Below are 8,598 nucleotides of genomic sequence, written 5' to 3' on the forward strand. Positions count from 1 at the left end.
ATTTTAAAACTTTTTTTAGATTCTTTACTTTCACAAAATTTATTAACAAGTTATTCGTTCAGAAAAGAACCACCACCATACACTTTCTAGCATATTCTAGGCAAACCCACACTCTCTGTTCTTTCATAAGACACAACATTTTCATAAAGAAGGCAAATTATATGGTTGAGTATCTGTAGCAATATTCATCAAAAAAATATGGACAGTAAAATATGAAATTATTGGCAGTAAAACACAAAAATATCGGGCATGCCCGATGAATAAAGATTTTCATCGACGGATATATTATATTCATTGGGCATGCACGATGAATAATTTTTTTTTTTTCATTGATAAAAATATATTCATCAGGCATGCCCTCCCAACGGAATATCTGGTCTTTGTTTTTGATATAGGTGAGTCAGTCTTTTTTTAATAAAAATCGAATCTTAGAAATCTGGTCTTGGTTATGGTTGGAGACTAGCTCTTATTCTACGGCGGGGAAATAAACTAACATAATGGTAGCAGTATACAGTGGTGTTCTACTTTTTACTAGAATATGTAATTTTTTGGTGGCGTAGCAGAGATTCTTTCTACCCTAGTAGAATAGGGGTGTAATCTTTATTCATTTATTTGATTTCAGACACCAGTACAGATCATCAGGCTATACTCCAAGATGTAAGTAGCCTTGTCAATCGAATTGTGAATTTTAAATGGGGGAGATGCAGATGGGATTTAGATTGAAGATATTTCCAGGGGAAATGCGATGCTCAAAATTTCTTTTTTTTCTGCTGTGTGGTAACGTGAAAAAGTGTTTAAGGTTGGTGGGTGGGATCGAACATGTTTGCATTGCACCAATGTGAAAAAAACTTATTGAGTCCCCACTAAACTAGTGTTTCAGGTAGGCTCACTTTTTCCAGAGTAGCTGATAAGTGTATTTTTGATGCATTCATTAGAAATCAAATCGAACTTTTTGATTATCGAATTTAATCAAAGTTAATTGAACGATTGAAATGTGATTATCGAATGTATTGAGTTGAATTGAATACATTTTCACTTCCTTGGCAGCAGGAGAACCCCTAATTAAATAGATTTCTCTAATACATGGGGATGAAACAACCACTAGATACAATCTATCATCATGATTGTGGCACATTCCGGATGGGAAATTAAAGTCTGTCCAGATATAATTGGCAGTGGAAACAAGAATGCCTGTAACTTTTGATAGTCAAATATAATTATGAAATTTTTTTTTGCTTGTTTTAGAGAATCAAAAGCGCTATATTTGAATGTATTTTTGGTTGAAAAATTCGCGATTTTTAGCGGTTTAATTTGCGATTGTAAAAATTGAGCTATTTTTCTACTTATCCTATAACGTTCATTTTTACACCAGTGGTAGTTCAACCTTAGGTTAAGAAGTTTGTTAAATTTCAAGGCAAACAGAAAAGTCCTTTGGAAGATATGGGACCCGAAATACCCCTTGGTAGCACTTTTCTGTGAAATATCAAATCTCCAACTTATTACTAAAAACGGAGGTTATGTTATCTTTTTTGAACAGTGCAATTAAAAGTTTGAAAATGTTAAGTGTTGGTGCATTGGTATTATTGGTATCATTATTTCGAAATGAAGTGAAATCACAGTATCATTGTTTTTATTGAAAAGATAAGCATGAACTTATATTGCCTTTGTTATTTTTAAGTCATTAATAGAACTTTGCTAATTCCCGAAACACTAAACACGGTTTGGCTATGAGGTCATTAAAGAGATTGTAAAATGTGTTATGATCGAAAAACTGTTTCATCAATCATATCACTACCCCCGTTTTTAGTAATAAGTTGGAGATTTGATATTTCACAGAAAAGTGCTACCAAGGGGTATTTCGGGTCCCATATCTTCCAAAGGACTTTTCTGTTTGCCTTGAATTTAACAAACTTCTTAACCTAAGGTCGAACTACCACTGGTGTAAAAATGAACGTTATAGGATAAGTAGAAAAATAGCTCAATTTTTACAATCGCAAATTAAACTGCTAAAAATCGCGAATTTTTCAACCAAAAATACATTCAAATATAGCGCTTTTGATTCTCTAAAACAAGCAAAAAAAATTTCCATAATTATATTTGACTATCAAAAGTTACAGGCATTCTTGTTTCCACTGCCAATTATATCTGGACAGACTTTAGTTGCTTCACTTTTCCTTGCCTGGGAAAGGTTAAAGACTCTGCTCTAGCCCTTCAGGCTTTAATCTCAATGCGACAGACAAATTTTTGAAGCCTTCATTCGCGCTACAGCACTTTTCTCAGGTGATTCCGTCTAGGAAAAATAGCGTAATGGGCTCCTCCAGAAAAATCCGTTCATTTGGGGTAGAGGATGAATTGTCCAGGGGTATTGAAAAAATACCAAAAAATTGCAATGTCTAGGGGGTAAATTCCAATGTCCATGTGTAATTTTTTGTGTCCACGGGGTTGATTTGATGTTTGTCCAGGGGTATAACCCGTGTCCAGGGGGTTAAAAATCAAAATGTCCAGGGGTAATTCATGATGAAAATAATATTTCTCCACTATTTCTCGTCTTAGCTTGGAGTGGTAAAGATATAAAGAACAAATCTTAATTTAATTTTGGAATCATATTGCATTGAACACGACTAGCTGAGATAATATATACGTATATAATATAATACTTATAAGTGAAAAGTAAAGCGATCATTTATTTTATCTTTTGAACATCAAGCTCATATGATATAAAAGTTAAATGATTATGGAACGATCGACCAGTGAAAAATACTGAAGTGGTAACACCATGACAATCTGGTTAACACTAAAACAATGATAATTTTTCCGCTTTTCAGTTTACAACAAGAATTCCAAAAATAAACTCGTAAAAATATAAAAAATAAAGTTTGTGACGAAGCATGTAGAGTAAAACCCCCAGTGGCTGTTTATTCTGGAGGAAACATTATCTCCGAACCGATGGCATCCGTCACCCCAACCTTCGGAGGTTAAAGGTCTTCCCTCCCTTTACGTACAATTTTGTTAAACAAAAATATTTCTACATTTGTAAATTTTCGGTTACTAATCGTACATTCACGTTTGTTCGAACCACTTCTTCACAGATTTCGTTGTCTTTGTTTCTTATCGAACGGGCCGTAGAAATTTGATCGTCTCGGTTTACACATATAAGAAAAAATTAGGAAAGAAGAGTTAAAAAGGTTAACTTAACTAATCTCAGTTAGCGCTCTTCTGCAAATGCGAGGATTATCAGAATCGAAAGGTACCATTTTAAATATATTTTCAACGCATGCGCGCAGCTTGTCCCAATCTGCGTGCATAAGATATATAAAGCAGCATAAGGCGCTAGCCTGCGAAACCGTTGAGAAACTCGTTTCTCGTCTTTCTTCGATCGCCGAGAAACACGCTTCTCCACTATTTCTCGTCTTAGCTTGGAGTGGTAAAGGTATAAAGAACAAATCTTAATTTAATTTTGGAATCATATCGCATTGAACACGAGGAGAAAAAAGACAAGAAACGCAAATGTTGTAACTACGTAACGTTAAGTGCCAAGGTTACTAGGAAATTGGAATCTTTTAGCATGACGAATAAGAATAAGATCTGAGGTTAAAGGTTCCTTGCTGTTCTTCTTTGAATTTAAGTTTCTGCTAGCATTGAAATTTCTATCACCTTCAAGCGCAAGTTTCACTAGAGGGTTGCCTGTAGGAGAATAAAAACCTGAGGAATGATGGCCCCAACGAATGCAGCGGTCAAGGCTCCTTCTGTAGCACCAGAACAAGTAAGGTCATAAGATCAAAAATATAGAAAAAATGTAAATGTAACTCTCATACCTTGTAAGGTGGTATGTGCAACGAGGCATTGATACCACGATCAACAACAAGCGATATATGCAACGACGGCAGGGATATCTTTCAAAATAATAGGCGCAACGAGGCAACCATATCTCTAAATAGATGTGTGCAACGAGGCATTGACATCTCCAAGTTGATATGTGCAAACGTGGCAGTGATATCCAAAATTGTTTCAACTCCGTAATTTAATTGTAACGTTTCGTACATGAAAAACAAGAGAAAGTAGAAATTAACACCTGTCTTTGCCACCTTGCAAGGTTCTTTGTAGAAGTTTGAAAATCGCTGATCGTCAAAATCTCAAGAATGACATGTAAAGAAAATAAAAATCTGTTCCGAAATAAATGACAATAAATCCTGTGTAGTTGCCTCTGAATGGTAAAGAAAAAATATAGAAAAAATGTAAATGTAACTCTCATACCTTGTAAGGTGGTATGTGCAACGAGGCATTGATACCACGATCAACAACAAGCGATATATGCAACAACGACAGGGATATCTTTCAAAATAATAGGCGCAACGAGGCAACCATATCTCTAAATTGATGCGTGCAACGAGGCATTGACATCTCCAAGTTGATATGTGCAAACGTGGCAGTGATATCCAAAATTGTTTCAACTCCGTAATTTAATTGTAACGTTTCGTACATGAAAAACAAGAGAAAGCAGAAAATAACACCTGTCTTTGCCACAGTGCAAAGTTCCTTGTAAACTCGAGGAAATCAATGAGGTGAATTTTGCGAGTCTGTAGTTTTTTCCGTGTTTAAGTCTAAACAGAGCTTTACCCCGAAAATACATTCGAATTTTCAAATGTAAACAGCGCTTTGAAAATCGAATGTTTTTTAGTGTTCACACGAGCGCCCAAATGTTTTCGAATGTTTTGAAACAATTTATTTTAGTAAGTACGTTCAATCCGGACAGTCTGGAAAATGTTATTTGTCACTCGATCTTTCGAAATCATTAAATTCTTTTTTTCTGAGAGGGGAAGGACTCTGATATTTTCTTTTTCTAATTGTTGCATACCGGTATTCTTTTCATTTAACAGAGTCAAAATGTATTTTCTTTCAAAGAATTATGATTTATAATCAGGAAACACTTTTAACTGTATTTTGGATTCACAAGTTTATTGGAAGGGCATTATTTTTGCCCAGAGTTATAGCTTCAGTTTTCATTTTTATTCACTTCTTTGTTGTTTACAATTCTTTATTTTATTCTCCAAAAAGCTTTAGATTTTTTTTGGTGTTGTCAATGATGATGATGGTAGTGCAATTTAAGAACGAAGAAGATGGGAAGAAGAAAAAGCCGAGCTTTCTTCAGTTTTGAGATGTTTTTGAATTTGAAATGCGTGCTGGAGCTCAACTACAATAAAACAAAGGTTAGTTAACTTTTATTAATTGTGGATTATTGATATTATTCAAGTCGCAGATGACAAGAGCAAGAGAATTCTCTCACTGTCAACTGAAGAAGGAGTTGTGGTACCACCTCAAAATTGGTCGAAACTCATGGAGAATCCAGCCTGACTCAGCTCATTATTATTTGCTGGCAAATGCTAAACCCCCTTCCCTCTCCTCACTTTAGATATTTAATTTCCCTACATAAGAGCTAAGGCTCTTTCATTCTCTAAGATCCCTTTTCTGGCAGAATGTAGATTAAAATGCTATGTTATGCTATTATGGTCTTTAAAGAGAATGGAAGTAAAATATGGGTATTTTATGCTAACCATCCCTGTCTCACTGAAAGTTTTATCTCTAAGGTTATGGATTGATGACACAAATCTTGATTTATATTAGATTTATTTATATTCTTTCTTTTTCTGTAGAGGGTGTATATCTTCTCCTCGTAGAGTGCTCAATAAGTAAATAGAGCGTTATTATAATAATCTTTCTTTTTCTTCAGGATGTAGAAAAAATGGATTTCAGATGGTTTTGGAGTCATTTTTTTCTGGATTTTTTATGTCTGAGCTACAGAAAGTTTAAAATATATTGTGCATTCTGGTGCATTGTGTATCAAAAAGACACCTTGTCTCGTTCTTCTAAATCTGATGTCTAGTCCTTCTAGTTTAGATACATCCCCGTCCTATGAATGAGCTATAAAATATTTCACAAGAAGAATAAAATTCATTTCTTTCCTTTCAATTTTTGCAAGTTTCTTGATTTTTGAAGTTCATTTTGAGACATTTCGCCTTTTTTTCTTCCCCGCCTCCTTCTTAAAAAAAATTCAATTTTTTCTACGCCAATCAGATCTCACGTCTTTTTCCCGATCAGCCAATCACAATGGCTTGTAGAGGGCATTGCGTAATTTTTTGTCTGGTCTGTAATTTTGATGTTTTCTCAAATCCAATGAATTTTCTTTAGCAGAGTAATGGGGCCCACTAAACCTGCAAATGCAGCGATTGTATTGGCTATCAAAAAGCGATTTTAGATTTTCTTGAAAGCCAGATAAATTGCGGACCGAACCGTGGGTCGGGGCTATTTTTTCATGGTCCCTATCTCGAATAACAGGAGATCAAAGTCTGGACTTCGAAAATTCCTTTGATAAAATAACTTCCTGAAGAAAATATTTAAGCCATAAAATTAGCCCCGACCCTAGATCAGGTGCCCCTATGTGCAGGCCACCCTAAACAGTTGTTTTTGACCCTTAACTCTCGGCCGAGTCGTTGCTTTTTTTGATAAACAGCAATTTTGGGACCTTATTTCAGTGGTCGTTTCAAACTTTCAAGAGTTTCTGATATTCAAGTACTCAAATACCTTAAAAACTTGAAACGGAAATGTGCTACTGGGTTAGATGATTTACCTGCATCTTACCTCAAAGATATTGCTTATGTCATCGCAAAACCGTTAACCCACACCATCAACAACTCTATATCAACTGGCATTGTACCAAATGAGCTAAAATCGGCTCGGATTACACCGATTTTCAAATCAGGGAATAATCGTCAGTTTGAAAATTACCGCCCCATCAGTATACTTCCAGTTATTTCCAAAATCTACGAAAAATGCATTCACGCCCAGTTGATGAATTATCTAGAATCCAATCATCTCCTTGCTCCGAATCAATACGGATATCGAAGTAAAAGATCAACTGAACTTGCAACTGCTTACTTCTGTGATAGCATTCGACGTGAGATGGACAATGGAAAGTTGACTGGTGCAATCTTTGTCGATCTCAGCAAGGCCTTCGACACCATAGGTCATTCGACAATCATCGATAAATTGTCGAGCTTCGGAATTAACGGATTAGCAAAGGACTGGATCTCAAGTTACCTCTTCGGACGACATCAACGTGTGCGCTACAATGGATCATTATCACCTCCATCTCAGATCTTCTGTGGCGTACCTCAAGGATCCATCCTGGGACCTCTGCTGTTTCTGTTAATCTTCAACGACTCAACAAAATCCATAACCACCTGTAAAATGATGATGTATGCAGACGACACTGTAATTTTCTATTCAGATAAGAATATCGCCCGAATCCATGAGAACCTGCAAAGTGACTTTAATAGTTTTGTCACTTGGTTAGAACACAATGAACTTATCATCAACACAAAAATTGGTAAAACTGAAACGATGCTTTTCGGTACCGGGAAAAGGATCAGCATGACAGAAGATACTTCTCTTTCAATAAAACATAAAGAGAATATTATCAATCAAACCAACAGTTACAAATACCTTGGTCTCTCACTATCAAACACACTCTGTATGTCACAACACATCACCTCGTCAATCAAGGTAGCATCATCAAGACTAAACCTTTTGAAGAAAATGAGAGCATTCATGCATACAGAAACTGCCATAGTCATCTATCGATCCATGATCCTACCATTCTTGACCAATTGCAACTTTGCAACATACGGTGCCACACCCAACTATTTGAAAGAAAGGACTGTTTCACTTGAGAATCGTGCTGCAAGAATAATTGGGGAGAAAGTAAACAGCACTGATAAGATCAAAATTAAGCGAATGTGTTGTTTTGTTCATCAATGTGTATATGGTAATGTTTGTGAGCCCTTTCAAAAATACTTTGAACTGAAGAAAAAGCAAACTGCTAGAAATTTATCTACAGTGAATGTTCCAAGATTCAAATTAGAATCTGCTCGATATTCTTTCTATGTTCAAGGGGCCTTGGCTTTTAACAAATTACCAAAGAACTTTCAAATTGAGAAAGACGAATCAAAATTTAGATCATTTTTGAAAAAATATTAATAATTTTATTGTACACCTGACACCTACTTTTAGATTTTTGCTACAAGCATACGTTTTTAGTTTCTAGCTTTACTACTTAGTCTCTTCTCTCAGCGTCTTTCCACCTTCTAGTCTCTTGTGGCGTTTTAGCTTTAGATTTTACCACCACTTCTCCGAGTCTTGTATTTTACAGAATGTCCCATAAAATTTCATTCAAACAATAGTTCTTAATCTATTGTTTCTCGTGAACTTTATGAGGCACGCTGTAGAATTCTTTTATTCTAAATCTTTTAAAATGATTTTAAAATGAATGTTTTTAAGAAATTTTTTTATGGTATTTTTAATATTTATTTTATATTTATATATAGTTAGTTATATTTCATATTTACAGGACCCGTTGGAAAACAGTATATTTATATAACTGAGGTGTATATCCTGTATAAATATTCGTAATAATAATAATAATAATAATCGCGGTTTTTGACAGTTTTAACAAAAGAGTTTGCCCTAAACTTCAGTTAAAAGGGTATATTTTCACAATAAATCAATTACACAATATTCTGAACTTGTTTATACGTTTAAATT

The 8,598-nt window shown here is 34.9% G+C and overlaps 1 long non-coding RNA gene across 1 annotated transcript; it reads right to left on the minus strand.

Annotated features, from left to right (window-relative positions):
• Window positions 1-6,852: 6,852 nt before the first annotated feature.
• Window positions 6,853-7,593, minus strand: LOC136823653 (uncharacterized). Its single transcript, XR_010849058.1, has 2 exons — window positions 7,501-7,593; window positions 6,853-7,238 (listed from the first exon to the last, which is right to left on the minus strand). It is a non-coding gene; the product is annotated as an uncharacterized lncRNA (long non-coding RNA).
• Window positions 7,594-8,598: the final 1,005 nt, after the last annotated feature.

The sequence above is a fragment of the Clytia hemisphaerica genome, unplaced genomic scaffold, assembly GCF_902728285.1.
Source record: "Clytia hemisphaerica strain Z4C2 unplaced genomic scaffold, Clytia hemisphaerica genome assembly, whole genome shotgun sequence".
Classification (NCBI taxonomy): Eukaryota; Metazoa; Cnidaria; class Hydrozoa; order Leptothecata; family Clytiidae; genus Clytia; species Clytia hemisphaerica.